General features: G+C 42.8%; 1 long non-coding RNA gene across 1 annotated transcript; it reads left to right on the top strand.

Annotated features, from left to right (window-relative positions):
* The first annotated feature begins 6,362 nt into the window (after positions 1-6,362).
* LOC141147795 (uncharacterized) lies at positions 6,363-7,372 on the top strand. The gene is made up of 4 exons (XR_012245142.1): positions 6,363-6,482; positions 6,581-6,652; positions 7,106-7,165; positions 7,294-7,372. It is a non-coding gene; the product is annotated as an uncharacterized lncRNA (long non-coding RNA).
* Positions 7,373-22,378: the final 15,006 nt, after the last annotated feature.

Raw genomic sequence — 22,378 nt, 5'->3', positions numbered from 1 at the left:
GATAAAACATATTGAGAGCAACTTCAGGAACTTAATATATACAGTCTATAGGAAAGAAGAGAAAGGGGAGACATGATTGAAACCTTTAAATACATCAATAAGGCTCAGGAAGGCGGTCTTTTCAATATGAAACCAAAATCAAGAACATGGGGAATTGATCTCAAACTCACTGGAGGAAAGTTCAAAACAAATCTTATGCCGCGTACACACGATCAGCAATTCCGTCAAAAAAACTTGAATGGTTTTTCCAACGGAATTCCGCCCAAGCTTGCCTTGCATACACACGGTCACACAAAAGTTCTCGGAACTTTCGTCCGTCAAGAACGCGGTGACGTACAACACTACGACGAGCCAAGAAAATTAAGTTCATTGCTTCCGAGCATGCGTCAAATTGTTTCCGTGCATGCGTGATATTTTACACGTCCGAATTACATACAGACGAACGCGTTTTCGAATAGGAACTTTTTCCTACCAAAAAAAAGAGAACCTGCTCTCAATCTTTTGCTGGCTGTTATTCTGCCAGCAAAAGTCCGATGAAGAATACACATGGTCGGATTTTCTGACCAAAAGCTCACATCCGACTTTTGCTGGCAGAATTTCTGATTGTGTGTACGGGGCATAAGAAAGTATTATTTTACTGAAATGGTGGTTGATGATTGGAATAAACTACCAAAAGAGGTACTGAAACATTCAACAGTAAACGGCTTCAAACATGCTTGGGATACACATAAATCTATAGTTAGAGAATGAGGGAAAAAAAATGGGCAGACTCGATGGACTACTCAGTACTTTTCTGCCGTCACTTTTTATGTTTCTAAAAGATCATTTTCAGGGAAATCACAAGCAAAACCGATGGATCCTATTTAAAGTATATGTACACCTAATCACAAAAAAAATATATATATATCTTTTAGTCTTTAACATGTTGTTAGTTTAAAAGTAATTTCCAGAATTCTGAAATCTGCAACGTTTATAAAAATATTAGCTGGTTACAACCAAATGGTGCCGGAGGTGGCGGCTGGTTGGCAAGCAGTTAATAACAGTCATAGGACTTCCATTCATGGAGTCTGTCAATTTCTTCATCTGTTGATGATCAACTTTTTGTGCAGCAGTAACCACAGCCTCCCAAATTCTGTTTAGAGAGGTTTAAGGTTTTCCTTTACCATAAATCTCCCAAGAAGAAGGGCCCAATAGGGTTTAGGTCAGGTGAGGAAGGGGGCCATGTCATTATTCTTTCATCTTTAAGGTCTTTACTGGCTAGCCACACAGTGGAGTACTTTGATGCACACGATGGAGCATTGTCCTGCATAAATATGGTCTTCTTGAAAGATGCAGATTTTTTCCTGTACCACTGCTTGAAGAAAGCGTCTTCTAAAAACTGGCAGTAGGTTTGTGAGCTGATCTTGAATGCATATTTAACCCAAAAAGGTCCAACTAGCTCATCTTTAATAATACCTGCCCAAGCCAGTACCCCACCTCCACCTTGCCGGAGTTGAAGTGGAGCTCTGGGCCTGTTAAACATCCAACCACAGGCCCATCCATCTGGTCCATCACTCTCAGTCTTGACATTTCTAATTATGTGTCTTGTGCAGCGTTCTTTACCTTGGCCATGTCTCTGAGCACCGAATACCTGTCAGAGCTGGGCTCAGCCCTTCCTTCTCTGAGCTGGCTGCTCAGCTGTTGGCTAATTGCCAACTCCCATCTCTCTCCACAGTTACTCAGCTGTTGATGATGTCCTGCTCGTCAGTCCTGCCTACTTAAGCCATCCAGTCCAGAGGATCTCTGCCTTTACCTTAGTCAACATCACAGAGATGCTCTCCTGCATTTCTGTTTAAAGACTTGCTTGGCTGACATCTCTTCTGGCTCCAGATCCTGCTTGCTGCTTTTCTATGCTCATCTCCGGCTCCCTAATGTTTGGCTTGTCTGACTATCCGTTCCAGTTCCTGAACTCTGGCTATGTTTTGACAACGTTTGTTCTATTTACTTGTATTGTTAAACAAGTATGATTTAACTGTACTTCTGTCTCGGTCTGATTTCATGGTTTCTGACAGTAGGCGATGGCCAAGAATTCAGAAGATGCAGTCAATCCACTTGTTGGTAATATGTTTTCCAGATTGGATGAACTGGATCACCACATGGATCAGTTTGCCTTGGCATTACAAACGCTCCTGAGTCACATGGCTTACCTGGAATCTCCCACTGTGGCCACCCTGGTACAACCTATGTTGCAGGCCAACCCTGCTGCTGCTCCAGTCTCTGTGCAGGCCTGTTCATTGATGCTGCCTTTGTTTTGAAACACTTGATTCCGCTGCAGTTGCATGACACTCCACTTGTCATTGAGGCTCTTGACGGGAGACCTCTACAGCCTGCCCATGTGACTCATGAGACGGTTCCGTTGTCCATGGCCGTAGGGGCTCTTCATCATAAGATAATCCAATTCCAAGTTATTTCCTGACCTAAGTTTCCGCTGGTTATTGGTTATCCTTGGTTACAGAGGCACAACCCCTCTTTTGATTGGCTCTGTGCTGAGGTTCTCTCCTGGTCACCACAATGCAGTTAGACATGCTCCCAGAAGGTAGCCAAGGTTCTGTGTACCTCTTCACTCTCCTCCCTACCGGAGGAGTACCGCAATTTTAGCAATGTCTTTGAGAGAGGTCAAGCCGGAAATTTGCCTCCACACCAGCTGTATGATTGCGCTATTGACCTTCAACCTGGTGCCATATCCCTCATGGCTTTGTCGGTCTTGGAGGATAAGGCCATGGAGGAGTATGTTGCAGATACACTTTCTCGAGGTTTCATCTGCAAATTCTCATCTCCTGCCGGTGCTGGTTTCTTCTTTGTGAAGAAGAAGAGTGGTGAACTGAGACCTTGTATTGATCATAGGGATCTCAATCGTTTCATGAACCAGAATGCCTATCCGATTCCGTTGATTACGGAGTTATTTGACCGCCTCAAGGGAGCAACGTTTTTCATGAAGCTTGATTTGAGAGGGGCATAAAATCTCGTGATGATTAAGGAGGGTGACAAGTGGAAAACTGCATTTAATACCAGAACAGGCCATTATTAGACGTGTGCACACTGAATTATTTTGTTTCGGAATTTCGTTTTCGTCTGAAAAATACATTTATTTAGTTACTCTCGAAATTCGTTTTTCTTTATTTTGTTTTTCGTTAAAAACTTACATTCATCTGAAAATCCAAATTAAATAAGGTCGAATCTGTCATTGAAGGCTTATGGTGTCTGTCGAATGTTCAAAGAAGATCCGACGGAGCAGCTAAACTGTACGACGCCGCAATCGTACATTTCCGGATGAATTTTCCACCTACAAGCTAGCTGTAGTAGAATTCTAATGTTGTATGACTAGTAATAAATTAATAATTATATTTATTAACTATTTTACTAGTCAAGCAACATTAAAATTTTTCTATAGCCTATGGGCGGATGCATTTGACCAGAAATGTACGATTGCAGCGTACAGTTTAGTTTACTAGCCGCTCTGTCGAATCTTCTTAGAACTTTCGACAGACACCATAAGCCAAAGATTCGATGTTTGTATGTTTTTCGTTGCTTTGTCTTCATTGTTCATTCATTGGTCTACTCTACCCCAACAGTCAGCTAACTTTCACATTTGTTCTCAATCGCAAGTGCAATGGCATCCAACATTGTGTCTGTGTCAGTCTCAAAGGCATCAATGAATTTTGACGACATGGAGGACGTTCCACTTCCTGGGCCTTCTATGGAGGCAGCAGCAGCAACATCCCCAACACCATCATCCAAAAATGGGTGCAGGAGGGGGACACAAGCTGCAACCAGCAGGAAGCGTAACCTTAGGTCCTTGTAAAGGAAACACTTCCTTGTTGGATGCAGCTGTGTGGCCCCCGCTCCAGGGAAACCACTCAGGAGTGGAAGCAGGAGAAGTGGGAGGAGATCTCCAAAAGGGTTGAGGAGACCTATCGCCATTGGCATGACCCGACTGCCTGTCACAAAAAATTCTGCGACATAAAATGGTAAATAACGTGTCTCATTATTTATTTTTTTTACATTTTAACCACTTCAGCCCCGGAGGATTTGGCTGCCAAATGACCGTGCCACTTTTTGCGATTCGCTTTAACTGACAATTGTGCAGTCATGCGACGTGGCTCCCAAACAAAATTGACGTCCTTTTTTTCCCACAAATAGAGCTTTCTTTTGGTGGTATTTCATCACCTCTGTGGTTTTTATTTTTTGCGCTATAAACAAAAAAAGAGCGACAATTTTGAAAAAAAAGCTATTATTTTTTTACTTTTTGCTATATAAGTAATGTATCCCCAAAAAATATATAAAAAACAAATTGTTTCCTCAGTTTAGGCCGATACGTATTCTTCTACATATTTTTGGTAACAAAAATTGCAATAAGCGTTTAGTGATTGGTTTGCGTAAAAGTTATAGCATGTACAAAATAGGGATAGTTTTATAGCATTTTTATTAATAATTTTTTTTTTACTAGTAATGGCGGCGATCAGCGATTTTTATTGTGACTGCGACATTATGGCGGACACTTTTGATGCCATTTTGGGACCATTGTCATTTATACAATGATCAAAGCTCAAAAAATGCACTGATTTTACTGTGTAAAAAATGACACTGGCAGGGAAGGGGTTAACCACTAGGGGGCGCTGAAGGGGTTAAGCGTGTCCTAGGGAGTGATTCTAACTGTGGGGGGATGGGCTACCAGTGACACAACACTGATCACTGCTCCCGATGACAAGGAGCAGAAAATCACTGTCCTGTCACTAGGCAGAACAGGGAGATGCTGTGTACATAGACATCTCCCCGTTCTTCAGCTCCGTGACACGATCGCCGGTACACGGCAGACATCAAGTCCGCGGGTCCCGATGTCACGTTACTTTGCGCAACCGTGCCATTCTGCCGATATATATCGGCGTGAGCCAGTCGGCACGTGGTTAAAAATGAAATCACATATTATGCCCAAAAACAAGTCCCCCCCTCCACACACACACACACATAAACATATATTATTGCTATCACATGTGATGTCAGTAAAGTTAAGTGAATTTTTTTTTTTTAAAAGGAATAAATAATTTTCAATTTACCCTCCCTCCTGTGAAAAAACAAATTTGCGCATAGATGTGCCTAGCCTACACATGAAAGCATAGTTTTCAGTTGCACATGTTAAATATATTATCGCCACGATCATTGTAAGAGGAATATTTCCATGGCCATTATTTGTACTAAACTGAGCAGTAAGCAGTTACGCCCCCTTTCTGACCAGGCCATATTCTGCTATTATTTACTTAGCGTGTTGCAGCTTTAACTGACAACTGCACGCTCCTGCGATGTACTACCCAAATGAAATTTATGCTCCCACCACATATAGAGCTTTTTATTGGTGGCATTAGATTACCGCTGGGTTTTACATTTTTTGTTATTGAAAAATAAAAAGAGTTAAATATATTAAAAAAAAAAAAAAAAGTGTTACGGTGGCTGGACTTAACCAGCGTACGGATCCGCCATATGTTTAGTTACTATGGGGGGGTCCACATTCGCAAGTGGGTTAATGCTTTGCAAAAGAAACAGGAAAGGAAATTTTACACCATACACAGTTCACACAAGCGCGCGCCGTGTAATAATTAGAAAGGTGGACTGGACATCTATATTTATTTTTTTTAATAAATTTGGTTAATAAATAAATGTGCAAATCTTTTGCTACATGAAAAAAATGCGCCTAATCCAAAAATTCAATTTGCATTGTTTCATTCTACGGGTTCATTCTACATGTGTTTCATGTGTTGATGTCATTTTCAGATTACAATTGTAGTTTAAAGTGGGAGTCCGGCGACCAATCTTTTTTTTTTTCTTTTTTTTTTAGGTCATTGAGACACTTTGCTAATCCCAAAATAGTACTCACAGTTTGGGTGTAATATTTCCTCCTCTGTCTGTTTTCGTACTGAAGAATAACTTAAAAAATGTGATGCTGGCTGTTTCCATCTTGCTTGTGGGCATGTGAAGCCCACAAGCATTGACTTCCGGGATGCGGTGAATGCTGTTCATTCACAGCTTGTTCACGCGCATGATCATTGTTTGCGCACTGAATCTTGGGAGGCCTGACACTAAGCTCCCAGGAGACAGTGCGGCGCCGGGGAAAGGCAATAAATACACCTACACCTCCCATGGGAGGAGAGACAGGAAGTACCACAATGAAGTACAATATAAAGGTAATTACAGCAATAAAAAAATGTTTTGTGCGGCATTTGAACATCTATGCAATTAACTGAAGGGGATAAGGTTAAGTTAAAAATTTGAGTGGAACCCCGCTTTAATTGTGGAACCCGTTTCTCTTCTCTTTTTGTTTTGCAGTTCCATAGCGTGGAAACGCAGTCAGTTGGGGCGCAGAGGGAAGTAGGTGCCTCTCCTCCCCTATGAGGCGGAGCTCCTAGTGGGGGTGGGGGAGGATGAGATCACCCAGCTCCTGGCTTATTAAGGTTGGTGTCAGCATTGCATTGTGCATTGTGTGCAGGACATTTTTTTTGTCAAGCATGCAACGCGACATTTACCATGATGTGTTTTATTTTATTGAAAGATCGTATCCAGGCCCTGCGCTGCCAGAGGCAGAGGGCGGAGGAGCAGGAGTCCTCCACGTCAGCAACGTGCAGTAAGTACTGTAGTAGTGACACTAATACAGTGGGTCCTTTTCCATTTATCCAGCCTTCCATTGTCAATTCCAGTGTCATTGCTTCTCGCTCAAGCAGTGACAGGTAGAGCCTTTGCGATGCTCTGTCAGATAACGCAAGCGCTTGCGTAACTCACGTAATCTGACATAACGTCACCGCTATGAACTGAGGCGCCTGATCAGTGGCGGTGCACCTAGCACTCTCCGGCGCTGCTGGAACCAGGACAGGAAAGTGCCTCGTATTTTTTTTTTTTTTTATACTGATTTTTTCTAAATGGTGAATGCATGTCCCTGCCTTGTAGAAAAACGTTAGTGACCTGCCCTGTATTGCCATGCTAATGGATATTTCATTTTATCTATATACACTACAGTATATTTATTTATAGTAAGTTGCAGCTTGAACATTGTAACGTTCATCATTTCTCCTTTAAATAGGTGTCATCCAGTCAGAGGGGGAGACTCAGGAGGAGGAGGCTGAGGCAGCAATGCCCACATGTAAGTTAGTTAGTATAATCTTGCTGGTATCTGCTGAGTGATCATACATGTTTCAATGTTCTTGTACTAATGTGTGAGATTGTTGTACACTGCAGATTGTAATGTTCTTTTCTATCATTAATCAACAGCTGCTGAGGCTGAGCAGGAGGCGGAGGAGACCTGCCCTGTAAAGGCTGCTGGGGATGCGGAAGAAAAGCCAGACGCGGCAGATCCAGGGAGTAAGTATAACTTTTTTGTATTTTCCAGGCAAATATAGTATTTTAAATATGAAATGCTGATGGCATGCCTTGTCTAGAAATGGTTGTGATTTATTCTGCAAGGCTTCGGTTTAGCTGGAATTATTAGTCCCCTTTGCAGCTGATTCCAGTCTTCCTGTTAGCGTGACCTCTGCTTGTTATTTCCTCAATGTCCCAGATCACGCCACCTTCTTGCTGAAGTTCAGATTCCCAGTCTGAGCCAATCACTGTTAATCATTGTGAATAACACAGCAGGCTGGAGGGGGTTTGTTAGACAAGAATCTCCAGCTATTGGCTGGCAGTCCCTGGACATGTCCAATCTATGGCATGCCCCTAATGCATGCATTAACACTTTTCTTATGATGTTATACCTGTTATACCTCCTAGCCTAGACCAGGAGTAACCTACCTAGCCTAGAACAGAAGTGGGACTTATTATTATTATTATTAGTGGCCTTACAAAATTATCAATTTTAAAAAGTAGCCTGCCATATTTTATTAAACAACTTTTTATTAGGTCATCCCAAATGCAATGGCTTGAATGGCTTCTCTTTGGTGAGTGTAATGTTAAAAGCTGGTATAGCTGATATGTTTTTCTGCAAGTGCAACTGATCTTCCATATTTGCGACAGTCAGTCAGTCTGGATGAGGTAGATTAGTTAGTGGTCGGCCTATTCCCCTAGTCTATTCCCCGCCCCTTTTCATTCGGCACAGTGGGGGAAGAGCACATGGCGGATAGACAGCAGGATCGTGCTAATTACAGCAACGAGGAGGAGGAGGAAAGGCCGGAGCCTGAAATGTCCCGATCCAGAAGGAGATTAAAGGACTCAAATATGTCCTTTGGGGAGATGTTGGAGATGGTGGACATCCTGAAGAAGGCCGACTATGATGGAAAGTATGGGCCTTACCCCAACCACAATGTCCGAAAGGCCAAGATCATGGCGAAAGTGGTCAGGAGTCTGCACCGGAAATTCGGGGTACGACGATCGAAAGATCAGCTCAGGAAGCGGTGGTCGGACCTGAATCTACGAGAACATGAGCAGTACAGAAAGATCCGGAGAGTGCTGCAAAAAAGTAAGTAGTTGTGCTGTGTTCCTATTCTTTATGTTTATGACGTTCATGCTGCTCCATGTGCTTTTAGGAACTGTTGTACAGTTTAAAATGGCAACTTTCATGTTCATGGGCACATTATTCGTTCGGATCACACATTTTTATTTTGGACGATAAAATACCATTGTTTAGGCCATATGCATTTGGCCACCATTTTGACGCCCTATACTTGTCTTCAAAGAATTGGGTTGTGTAGATGGCTTTGTTACTAGAATGAAATGCAAACTAGATTCTGTGTAAGGAGAGGACACTGAGCAGCTGTTTTCACATCTGGACACTGGAGCACTAGTGTGCGACACAAGAACACCATTTTTATTAGGGGGGGGCACACAGGTGCTCCAGTGTATACTATAGGGGGGCTACATCTGTGAAGCTTGTACTAAACAGGTAAAGTATTGCAGCTTGACAAAGGACACTAAAAAAGCTACATCTTGGAACTCGGCTAAAATAGATAATTGTACCCCACTTCCAAGCAATGTTTCATCTTTATAGTTCTGCCATCAAATATCTGTGTGCTAAGTATACCATTTTTGTTTTACATAGGGGAGAAAAGACTCGGAGGACACCCCTCATCCGAGGAGACCAGAGCCCCCCCCCCCCGGAAGAAGGGGAAATCCCCCCAACACAAGATGAGCAGGAGGATGAAGACGTGGTGGAACTAGTCACCACAACAGGTGAGTGTCTGCAACCACAGGCTCCGATAAGAGACCTAATTTATTTTCGGGTTCCTCTCTTTTTAGGTGATCGTGAGGTTGTGGATGAAGATCCTTTCACATCCGAAAGTGCCCAGATCCTGATCGGGGAGATCATGGGGTGTAATTTACAATTGGAAAACATCAAGCAAAACATCAATGATGTTATTCCAAAATATAAAAACATCATTGATGTTTTGGGGCGAGTTTAAAACCCCTCCAAATCACTTTCTTCTTTTGTGTGCTACAATGTGCGAAATGTTTTTGTGATTTTTCCCAAAGCCAAATTTGGAGGATGCACACAGTGTGTCAACATGTGCTATCTGCCATCACGGGAGATCAATGGATGCATTTTTGGGGTGCAACCCCTTCCTCAATAATAAAGTAGCGGTGAGGAAGGGCTTTCTCCCCCAAAACATGTCCCTTGATCCCCCATGATGGCAGATAGCACATGTTGACATTGTGAAATTTGTGTGCATCTTCCAAATTTGGCTTTTCCTGGGGTGATTTCACCCCATCTGAACGCAATATCAAACACAGTTCCTAAATACTCATGTCTGATATTGCCGTCCAGTTCTACCAAATGTGAACTTTGTAAGATCAAGATTTGTGTCTTTCTTGTGGGTTTTACACAGGCCTGTTTTCTATAAAATGCACATTTTGATTTTGGATAATGACACCACAAAAATTGTTATACAACAAACATGTCGGTTTGTCAGAAAAACCTTTGGTAAATGCACATGTGATTGTGCTGGTATTAAAAAGATTGTTCATCAAGAATGTGTGGATTATTGTCTCAACGCTACAACACTTTTGGGGTGATGTAATTGTTGTTTTATGAGAAAATGGGGGTAATTTCCTAAGGGCAAATCCTCTTTGCACTACAAGTGCAGTTTCAGTGCAGTTGCAAGTGCACTTGTAGTGAAAAGTGTCTTTGCATTTAGTAAATAACAGCCAACAGTGCTTTGTATAAGGTTACACAATCACGACATTTTCTGGACTCCACACATTTCTGTCAGGGTCAGCTCAAACAAACACAAGCAGTAAATGTCCACAAAGAAGAGCCTGGGGGGAGATGCCTGTCGAGAACTTGAGGTCCTGCAGGCTTCTCCCTGTGGCCAAATACCGCAGGGTAGCGACGAGCCTCTGCTTCGGAGTGATGGCTTGCCTCATTCAGGTATCCTGCCTGCTGATATAGGGGGTCAGCGAAGCCAACAAACAGTGAAACACGGGGTCCGTCATCCTGAGAAAGTTCCTGAAATCATCTGGATTATTCTCACGGATCTCACGGAGCAAAGGCATATGAGAGAACTGGTCACGCTGAAGCAACCAATTCTTGGTCCATGAACTCCTCCTCACCCTGTTCATGGACTGGACTTGTGTCAAGGTCAGGACCCCAACACCAAGCCCCCGCACAGCACGAACTGTACGAGGAGTACGCATACGAAACATGGCTAGAAAACGGTCGGCTGCTCAGAACGAAGTAACAGAACGCACTGAAGAACAGCAAGGCCTGTGAAGAGCGACCTGAAAACCAGTAACGAACGAACAAGAATACAATGACTACTTAAAGTCACGCGGAACTTGCTTGCACGCACTGAAGAGCAGATACAAACCCACAAGCACAAACTGAACGGCAGAAAACGATCTGAAAGCCACGAGTCTGAAAAAGCACGAATCGTCTCTCACCAAACTTTTACTAACACGAGATTAGCAAAAGGAGCCCAAAGGGTGCCGTGCTTGGTTCTGAACCGGCCTTTTCTAGTCTCGTCGTACGTGGTGTACGTGACCGCGTGGTTTTCAATCGGAAATTCCGACAACTTTGTGCTACCGTGTGTAGGCAAAACAAGTTTGAGCCAACATCCGTCGGAAAAAATCCTAGGATTTTGTTGTCGGAATGTCCGAACAAAGTCCGACCGTGTGTACGCCCTATAATTGTGTTAAGTGGTAAGAAAATAAAAAAAATTATTTTCCTCAACATTTGGATGGTTCCTCTGAGTCGCATCTATCTTCACATGGTAACAGTGATTCAGGTCTCACAAGTTAAGGGTAGGGTAACCCAGCTTGGGGAGGTTAAATTTGAGAAAAGTTTTTTGTTCCATCAAATGGGGTGTTAGTTGTGCACGGTGTGGATTAACGATATTCCCAGTAAAAGAGAAAACTCTCTCACTTTGCACAGTGGTTGGAGGACAGGACAGTAGTTGCTGGGCAACCAGGCAAAGACCAGGCAACAAACTTTTCTTACCATCCCAATAGGTCAAAGGGTCCTCTGTAGGAAGCAAAGGTGCTTCATATAGGTAGGCCCTGACCATTTCAGAGGCACTTCTCTCCTCTCAATTACCTGCTGCTTGACCTGCATCCACCAGATTGTCAAGAGCCTCTACCCAGCATGCACATGCTCCACACGGTTGTTTTTGAGTGATGGTGCCAGGCCTTGGAATAGCAGACATGGCAGGTGAATCTTCCAAAACGGCCTCATTCGGCATACAGCTCTGTTGCTGCAAATTACAGACCCTCTCAATCAGTTTTTCTTTCCAGTCGGAGAGGCTGTTGTCTCTGAGTGCCAGTTTACCTTTGATCCTGGGATCACACAGGGAAGCCAGCATGAGTTCAGGGCTTTTGCGGACACGGTCATTTAGCCAATCTTTTAAGTTATCTTGTAGCTTTGTGATGAAAGACGCTACATCGGCATGAAGTGGGCTGCCACAAACAGGCTCACTGTTTTCTAGGAACGATCCCATCTTATCTATGAGATAGGTAAACAAGGGTATGACCTGTCCTAGGCTGACATTGCTCTGATTTAAGTTTTCCATCACATTCCGAAAGGGTTTTAAGACATAAACGAGCTGCCCAATTATACACCAGTCATCACGTCCCAGTGTGGAATCAATCCCAATGCTGTGGCAGGATGATAGATTGTGGATGGCTGTCTTTTGCTCCAAAATGTGTTCCAGCATTTCCAGGGTATAGTTCCACCGGGTGCTGACATCTTGTTTCAGGAGATGTATGGGGAGCCCTGATTGTTCTTGCTCCTCCCTCAACAGTTGACTAGCCCCTACACTGCGGTGGAAATGCCCTGCAATCTTTCTGCAAAGGTCCAAGATTTGAGCAATCTTGTTGTTTTTCTTCACTGGGATTGCACCCTTGACCACTAAATGCAGTATGTGTGCAGAACAGCGCACACCGACAAAAGATCCATCTTGGAGTGCTTTAACCATGTTTTGAACCTCCGTCTGTCACAATGAACCCAACAGAGACATTGGTGACTTAACAAACCAATTGGCCAACATCGATCTAATTGCCCGCAATATGTTGGCAGATATGTTGGCTGTGTTTATCATCATGGACTTCTGTGTGGAGCAGGAAATCTTGATAACCCTGCTGGTCTTGCGCTGCAGACCTGCTTCCTGATGAAGTTTGAACTCTTACACTAGTGCCACCCAACAGGCACAGTGGCCTGCCACCAGTGTGCAGTCAAAGACAGGAAAGCGTGTTGACCGCTGGGAGCTGTGCACAAATCAGTGGTCAAATAAATTGTCTGACCCTCGCTTTGGCCATTTTTTCCTTCAATAATGCAAAGCACGAATGGTATAGTGCTAGAATAATCTTTCTGCTGAAAGTTGTTCATGCAGGAACAACGTATCGTGGAGCAAGGGCATGCATGAGCTTTTTAAACGGCTCCCCTTCAATCATGCGAAAAGAGGCTCCTCCAACAGCAATGAATTGGCCAATGAGGCGGGTGATCTTGTTGGCCTGCTGTTTTGACATGCCCTTGGAACTAAAGCCAACAAAACTATCTAGGGTAAGCTGATGATGTCCTTGGGAAGATGAGGAGCCTGATTGGGTCTGCAGTGGAACTGCTGCACATGGACGGTTTGTCTTAACTGAACCCTCTCTATTGCCTCCTGTGCTCTGAGTAAGTGGTGTGGTTGAGGAGGTACCACCAGTACAGTCAGAGTCCGTTATGCTGTTTCCTGCGCTACTATCTTCTTTTGCTTCTGCCCGCAGTAAAGTAGAGTGGTGGTAATTTTTAAGGTGTAGGTTCATACCAGCATTGGTTAAATGTCCTAACTTTATAACCCCTACTCACTTGCTTCCCACACAATTTACACTTTGCAAAGAACCCGCCTTCCAATGTTTGAAAGTATTTCCAAACGTTGCTGTGGCGGGATGCAGCCCCTTGACCCTGTTGATCTCTATTTAGGGCTGATATAGCTGCAGCAGGTAGCACACCAGTGGTGGAAGCTGTTGCCACTACAGTTACACTTGGTGAACTAGAACTAGTGCTGCTAATGGCAGGGGTGCTGGGGACTGGGAGGTCGGTGATATGATCACAGGATTCTTCCTCCATAATAACAGAGGGAGAAGGGGAGTTAGCAGCAGATGAAAAAAGTGGACTGCTACCTGTCCTACTCCTCACAGAATAGCCCTCTTGCACTTTCTCTAGGTCAAACTGTAAGTCCTGTGGGCGAAGAGTGTATAAAATGTCTGCAGTGGTTGAGGAAAGAGGAGCATCACATTCAAAATCATTCTCTTCTTGGGCCAATGAAAAAAATGTCTCACACTCTGTCTCTGCTGCTGTCTCCCTCAATTGCTTCTTTGGGGAGCTGGGCAGTGGCACTGGCAGTGTGATTGGTGGTGGTGAGTGTAAAGGCAACTCCACTTTACTAGGTTTCTTGCCTATTACATAAAAATAAAAAAGCTATGACACCTGTAGAAGTAGAAGGAGGTGCTGCACTGGCAGTGGAAGCAGCAGCAGATGTTGGTGGTCTGGCAGGAAAACTAATATTAGAACTGGTGGTGGTTGAGCTAGCTTTGCTGGTGGCACTGGTGGTGACACCCACTCTTGTGGACAGCATGTTTGTGGCAGCAGAAGTGTCAGAGGCACTAGTAGCAGAGACCTTGCCACTTTTTTTAGCAAGGCACCATGACTGCAACCACGACCACTACCTCTACCTGCCTTCACTTTTCCATTAGAACGGTACATTGCTGACTTGCTGTTGCTGTATAGTTCAGTAAATGGACTGGTGATAGTGATCACTGATCAGACAGGTAACAAGATAGGGTATATAGAATCTATATAGAGTCTCAATCTATAATATAGATTCTATAATAATAACCCCCCCCCCCCACAACACGGGCAGCCTCTGAGGCTATCACAACACTAGCAGCAACAGTAGTATCACTAGTATCTATCTATAAAATTCACAACACTAACACAATAGTAGCAGATTATTGTGAAAAAGTTAAGTTGAACTGTAGCTTGCTTCACTATTGTTCTGCTGCTGTGCTTATGCTCAATTGATAAATAATTCAGGTTCTCTGACAAAGTGACAAACGGACCAGCTAAGATTGACTGTCTTCTGAAATGATTCACTGTGTGTGTGTCTCTCTGCTAGCAAATCGTAAGTGAAAGTAAGTTGGCTGTACGTGCGTGGTTCTAGCTATTTTACTGCCCCTCCTCTTTGGTTACAATCGGCCAATAACATTCATCATCATCATTATTTTAATTTTACTTCCCTCAGCCAATTCCAGCAGCGATCTTTTCTCTTTATGTCAAATCTTTTCTCTCTATGTCGAATCTTTTAGAATAATCTTGGACTAGTATGAATGGACTGTAGAGTTAAGGTTAGGCACATTCAACCACAGGTTCGATAGACACAGATTGTTATTGTCAGCGTCATGTCAAATCTCCTACCTATATCGAACTGTTGTCGCAACGAAAATGAAACTAAAGCATTTGTTTATGTCGGATTTTTCGGTTTTCGGATTCTGCGCTTTCATTATCGTTTGTTAAAATGATAACGAAAATACCTGAAATTCGGACGAAAATGCATTCGGAAGAAAACGAATGCACATGTCTAGCCATTATAAGTACCTTGTAATGCCTTTTGGCCTTTGTAACGCCCTGGAAGTTTTCCCGGAATTTATTTACGGTGTCCTCTGAAATTTGTTGCAGTTATGTGTGGTGGTTTATCTCAATGATATCCTCATATTTTCCAAGTCCCTGGAGAGCCACCACATGTATGTCTGTCGTGTGCTTCAGAAACTAAGAGCGAACAATCTCTATTGTAAACTGGAGAAGTGCGAGTTCCATCGTGAACAGGTCAAATTCCTGGGCTATGTCATTTCCACTGCTGGTTTTTCGATGGACCCAGAGAAACTTTTGGCAGTCCTACTGTGGCCCCATCCCGTGGGTTTTAAGTCATCTGCTGCATTTCCTGGGCTTTGACAACTATTATCGGAAGTTTATTCGTAACTTCTCGTCTCTGGTCAAGCCCCTGACTGATATGAACAAAAAGGATGGTAACCCTCAGTGTTGGCCTCCGGAGTCCATTAAAGCGTTTGAGAGTTTCAAGGCTGCCTTTGTTTCTGCTCCTGTGTTGGCACATCTTGATCCTATGTTACCTTTTATCCTTGAGGTTGATGCTTCTGAGACTGGTGTTGGCACCTTTCTGTCTCAACGTCCTACCTCTGAGAGTGCTATGCATCCTTGTGGCTACTTTTCCAAGAAATTGTCATCTGCGGAGTGCAATTATGAGATTGGTAATAGAGAGCTATTGGCGATCATTTTAGCCCTGAAAGAATGGAGACATCTCCTCAAAGGTATCACTGTGCCGGTTCTCATTCCTACTGACCATAAGAATCTCACATTCTTGTCTGAAGCTAAACGCCTCTCTCCCAGAAGAGTGCGATAGGCTCTTTTCTTGTCAAGTTTCAATTAAATTTTCTCATTCTTACCCGGTACTAAGAATGTACGGGCTAATGCATTGTCACAACAATTTTTCCTCCACTTCCAAGTTGGAGTCGGTTCCGGTTCCTGTGATTCCTCCTGATCATATTCTGGCTATGGTTCGCACCAGTCTCACTTCTCCTTTGGGTGACAAAATTCTTGCTGCTCAGGTCCATGCTCCTCCTGAGAAACCTTGTGACTGCTGCTTTGTCCCAGAGAGTCTCTGTAGTGCCGTGCTCCAGACTTACCATTCTCCCATGGCTGCTGGCCCCCCTGGGAAGAATCAACTTGTTTGGGCCACTTCCTAACAATTCTGGTGGTCTAGTCTACGTGCTGATGTAACCACCTTCATAGCTGCCTGTTCTGTGTGTGCTCAGAGTAAGACTCCACGACACATTCCAGTGGGCTTCCTACAACCCATACCCAATGGAGAGAGGCCCTAGACCCACCTGTCTATGGATTTCATTGTGGAGTTACCCAACTCCCAGGGCAACACAGTTATCCTTATGATGGTTGACCGGTTCTCAAAGATGTATAGAAAAAGTAGCAGAAGGGACAGGACTTTGTATGAAGTGTGTGAGGAACAAAATCGGCAGTAATTAACATATTTCTAGTGTATGTTATACATTGTATTATATTTAATAATTAGTATATAAGTAACTCTATCTTAATATAAAATCATGTATATACACATACAGGTAGATATCTGCATGATAGAAAATATTAGTATTCTAATCCCCAAACATTTGGAGAGATGAAACAATATACAAAAATATAAATAACAGCTTTACTGTGAAAAATTGATACATAGTTAAAAACAATCCATGCCAAGGGTAACATATTATATAGAATAATCATGATACAGTCCACGAAAATTGTACAAGAAAAGGGTAGGTGCATTATAGTTGGTAGGATACATATTAGAACATATGCTGACGGCATGACAGTCAAGCCAAGCTACCCAGTTGTTTACGTACCCGGATGGCCCCGCCCCCCCTGACGTCACGGGAAACCTTTGGGAAGTTCCTGTGCATCAGAGGGGGGCCGGGGTCACCCAGGGACATCACCGTGTGGCCCCGCCCTTAGTTATAAAAGAACTGTCATCGTGCTGAAGCATCATAAGTTGGGTGCCTATGGAGGCGGATCTTTTTTATTTTTTTTTCGTTTCGTCGGCGGAGTGAGAGAATACGATGACTGGACTTTGTGGGACATTTTTATTTTTTTATTTTTTTATAAAGGACTTGTCCCAAGATGTGTCTTGTGGTTTTTTAACACTTTGACACTTTTTTTGTGAAATGGTATGAGTACAATGTACCCGTTACCATTTCAAACAGGGGGGCAGGATGGGGGTCCCCTTGTTAAAGGGTGCTTCCAGATTCCGATAAGCCCCCTGCCCGCAGACCCCCACAGCCACCGGGCAAGGGTTGTGGGGAGGAGGCCCTTGTCCCCATTAACATGGGGACAAGGTGCTTTGGGGGTTACCCCAAAGAACCCTCCCCATGTTGAGGGCATGTGGTCTGGTATGGTTCAGGAGGGGGGGGCGCTCTTTCATCCCATATCTTTTCCTGCGATCTGCCAGGTTGTGTGCTCGGATAAGGGTCTGGTATGGATTTTAAGGGGGATCCCATGCCATTTTTAAAAAAAATTTGGTGCAGGGTTCCCCTTAATATCCATACCAGACCTGAAGGGCCTGGTATGGAATTTGGGGGGGACCCCCACGCAATTTTTTTTTTAAATTTTGGTTCCGGGTTCCCCTTAATCTTCATACCAGACTCAAAGGGCCTGGTAATGGACTGGGGTGATCCCATGCCGTTTTTTCAATGACTTTTATCTGTATTGCCGAGACCCGACAATTCATTATAGCCGCTGTTAGTTTTAAATGACATTTTTTCCATTAGAAATGTCATTTTGTGCAGGGACTGTTCTAAACACGAGAAAAATGTGCCACCTACAGGCATACTATACGACACCTCCCAGGTATGAAATTTATAGGAATATTTCACTTTTATTGTTTCATTTTAAGCATTATTAAAATCACTGCTCCTGAAAAAACAGCCATTTTTAAAACTTTTTTTTGCATTGATACATGTCCCCTGGGGCAGGACCCGGGTCTCCAAACACTTTTTATGACAATAACTTGCATATTAACCCTTAAAATTAGCACTTTTGATTTTTCATGTTCGTGTCCTATAGACTTTTTTGCCTGTTCGCATGTTCTGCTGCGAACCGAACCGGGGGGTGATTGGCTCATCCCTAGTTAACATGATAATAAACTAGTACATAAGGCATATGGTTGATAAAGGACAATAAATGCTGTGGACAAGGGCCTAATGTTAATGAGTTACGTCCCAAGATACACACACTTCCATCCCTAATTAGGTAAAAATGAGAGAGATAAATATATGGTGGGACTTTATTTGAGGTAAATGGCACTATCATAAACCTCCATCCCTATTTTAGTATAGAAAAAGTAGCAGAAGGGGCGGGACATTGTATGAATTGTGTGAGGGACAAAATCGGCAGTAATTAACATATCTCTAGTGTATGATGTTATACATTGTATTATATTTAATAAGTAGTACATAAGTAACTCTACCTTAATGAAAAATCATGTATATAAATATACGGATAGATATCTGCTTGATAGAAAATATTAGTAGTCTAATCTCCAAACACTGGGAGAGATGAAACAATATACAAAAATATAAATAACAGCCTTACTGTGCAAAATTGATACATAGTTAAAAACAATCCACGCCAAGGGTAACATATTATATAGAATAATCATGATACAGTCAACAAAAATTGTACAAGAAAAGGGTAGGTGCACTATAGTTCGTAGGATACATATTAGAACACGATATCTGTTGGCATTACGCATTTCATGACTTATTGTCGCTCATCAGGAGCATACGTGTATAGTATCTGCAATGACATAGAAACATTTTAGGCTAAACCAGTACATTCATATATTAAAAACAGGAGAAAAAATCATAGCTGGTAATTACAGGGTATCCATATGCTGATGGCATGACAGCCAAGCCAAGCTACCCCCCATAAGCGGGGACTGTTCCCTCCCGGGGGACTGAGGCAGAGTGCCCCACAGCGGACAGCCCCAAATGGGCCCAACCATAGACAGACAGGCAGGTAAAACAAGGTGTAGCGCTAAAGTGAAAATGAACCATAAATTAAATAGTTTCGGGTGTCTCAAATTTAGAATTGAATGTCCATCAACAGACTAGTGATTAAAGTCCATATGTAATAGGGACCCTCGTGGTCACCAACTGTGAAAGAAAGTGCAAACTACCATCACCAACATAAAAATTTGTTAGGCTATTCTTGCCCAAAAATTAAACAATACGCAGCTGATTTCTATTCAGTCCATCAATCATAAACACTGAATCTTGATAGATGACAAGTAGGAAACAAATTCAGTAGACTTCACCACAGTGTCTTAAAGAAAACTTGTGCAATTCCCACAGCCAATACAGATGTAGGCTTACCGGAGGGTTTGAACCCAAATCAGCATATACTGTGAGGGTCAAACCAGCTTGTATTGCACACCGGCAATGGGGGGAAGACCTTGGCCACTTGAAGGTAAAGCAATCCCAGAAGACTTCATGGAAGTATCTTCTTCACATAGATCGTTAGGCATCCCAGCATATGGCCCATAAGGAATAAAGAAGGGGCCACATAGTGTGATTCCGTAAACACAGTAATTTTAATAAAAGAAAATACACTTACATTTAAGAAGATAAAAAAGCGCTTGTATATAAAATGAAGGCGGCAGTGGAGTCCTGCTGACGCGTTTCGTCTAACAAGACTTCGTCTAGGGGTATCCATCCACTGCAGCCTGACTCCCTAATATAGGTACTGTAATCCCTGTAATGAGAATCCAGCCCATTCAATTTTCTGATTTAGCACTTCCGGGTTGTCCAAAATGGCGGACCCGCGTGCGTTCCAAGCCTCGATCTCGTGAGTGTATTTTGCGTTCCACCCTAGTGAGATATATTCCAATAATCCTAATATAATGAAATCCTCCTTCTCCCCTTTCCCCTGTAGTGGGGAGAAAGTGCTACTGTACCTGGTTCAAATGCTTTGGTGTTATCAAAGTCTGAAATGTTTTCATATATGTGCGAGGATGTTTCTCTGCACATCTCACGATATAACATCGTGACGTCACGACGCGGGACCGGGAGTATACTCAAGCAAGCCTTGTTTTGGAACGGCTTGCGTTCCAGCTCAGCCTGGTTCCTAGGGAGCTTGCGTTCCACCGCACGCTGTATCCACAAACAGTACAGCGTCACCAGCGTCAGGCGTACCTGCATACTTCCTCTTAGGAAATCTATTATTTATCAATTTTTAAATGTAAAATACAAAAGTGGGCAGTCAAAAAAGGCGCCTCATATTTATATCTATAGGAAGGAATATTCCCATAGAAATATACGTACTGCCTTATATTCCTCTAATCCACTTTATGTGAAACAGCCCAAATCTTAATTGTAGTTATAAGTCCATGTGTATGACCAAATCATATATGAAGGGCTATGTATGCATATAACATACAAGAAATTTCATACACAAAAAATTCAATGAAATGGATTCTCATAAGTACATATGTTTCTAATTGATTGTTACAACACAAAGGCCAGAAACTATGTATATAATCAGTATAAATCATACATGCATCAATGATTCATTACAGAACTCCATGGATTATGACTGGTCTATAAAGGCGTTCACATCTACCTCCACATTCATCCCTTGTGGGGCAAACGTCTGTAGTTCATATATCCAGAACATTTCCAGACGGGATACCCCTCTAGTTTTGGCACCCCCTCTCCATGGTGGTGTATATTTGTCAATAATGACAAACTGTGATCCTTCTGAATTTCCATCGTGGAATTCTTTATAATGCCTCGGGACGGTGTGTTTTGGATCCCTACTTTTAATCAGGGCAATATGCTCCCCCACTTATGGAAAATGTCCTGGTAGTACGGCCTATATATTGTTTGTGACAAGGACAGGTAATGAGATACACTATATACTCAGTGCTGCATGTACAAAATGGTCTTATAGTGTATCTCCTGCCCGTAGCCGTAGAAGTGAATTCTGTCACTTTGCGAGTCCTTAAAGTATTGTGTTGACATACAATACACTTCCTACAAGGAAAAAAGCCAGTCCAGTCATGAAAAAAAGAAGGACGGTTAGGAGCGTTGATGATATTAGGAGCTACTCTACTTTGTAGTGATGGGGCACCTTTAAAAATGACTTTGGCTTCTTCTGGGATTAGCGGACCTAGGATATTATCCTGCCTGAGGACATCCCAATGTTTCCTCATGATGTTTTTAATTTGTCTATGTTGTATTGAGAAGGATGTCAACATGGCCCACCCAAACTTGCCATCCAACTCTTTTTTTGGTTTTATTTCAAGTAGGGACTTTCTATCAGTGTCAATAGCTCTTTGGATTTCAAGATCCAAACTGCTTCCATCATACCCTTTATCCATAAACTTTTGTTTCAAAATTTCTGCTTGTCCGATGAATACTTCTGTATCAGTGCAGTTCCTGCGAAGCCTTAAAAACTGACTTCGTGGAACTGCATTTAGCCATGATATGTGGTGGCAACTGTCTACAGGAATGAAACCGTTACGGTCTGTGGGTTTGAAGTATGTATTAAATCTGAATTGTTTGTCCACTATCTCAATCTGTAAGTCCAAAAAATGAATTTTGGTTTCACTTGCCTCATAAGACAGAGATCCCTCTATCATTCGAATTCAAATAATCAAAGAATTCTTTAAGAGTCTCCATTGTTCCACTTCACAGGAGGAGGATGTCGTCTATATACCTAGTCCATAGCACCAAGGACCTGGTTTCATGGGTATAGACGACATCCTCCTCCCATTTGGCCATAAATAAGTTTGCAAGACTAGGTGCGAATTTCGCTTCCATAGCCACTCCGCGTTGTTGGAGATAATAGTTGTGATTGAACCAAAAATAATTATGTTTGGTTGCGAACTCTAGTAACTCTATAAGATTCACATTGGAACGATGCCAAAGAATGTTCATGGGCTAGAAAGTGTTTGACCGCCTCTATTCCCCTTTCATGTGGTATACAGGTGTACAATGATGCCACGTCAGCAGTGGCCATAATATAACCATCCTGTATAGCAGTATTTTCAAGGAGTCTAATAGTGGAACTGGTATCCTTCAAATAGGTGGGTGTTTTTTTCACTAAGGGCTGTAGAAAAAAATCTATATATTTACCTACTCTGGCCGTGATAGAATTGATACCACTCACAATTGGCCTACCAGGGGGGCATACTGGATTTTTGTGGATTTTGGGTAGATAATATATAGTGGGGATCCTAGGTGCCATAGGGATCAAAAAATCTCTCTCTTTTTTGTTCAAGATATTCAATTCATAGCCCTTCGAGACAAGTTG

The sequence above is a fragment of the Aquarana catesbeiana genome, linkage group LG06, assembly GCF_042186555.1.
Source record: "Aquarana catesbeiana isolate 2022-GZ linkage group LG06, ASM4218655v1, whole genome shotgun sequence".
Taxonomy (NCBI): domain Eukaryota; kingdom Metazoa; phylum Chordata; class Amphibia; order Anura; family Ranidae; genus Aquarana; species Aquarana catesbeiana.
The sequence above is the reverse complement of the archived record's forward strand: the minus strand, read 5'-3'. Positions and strand labels throughout refer to the sequence as shown.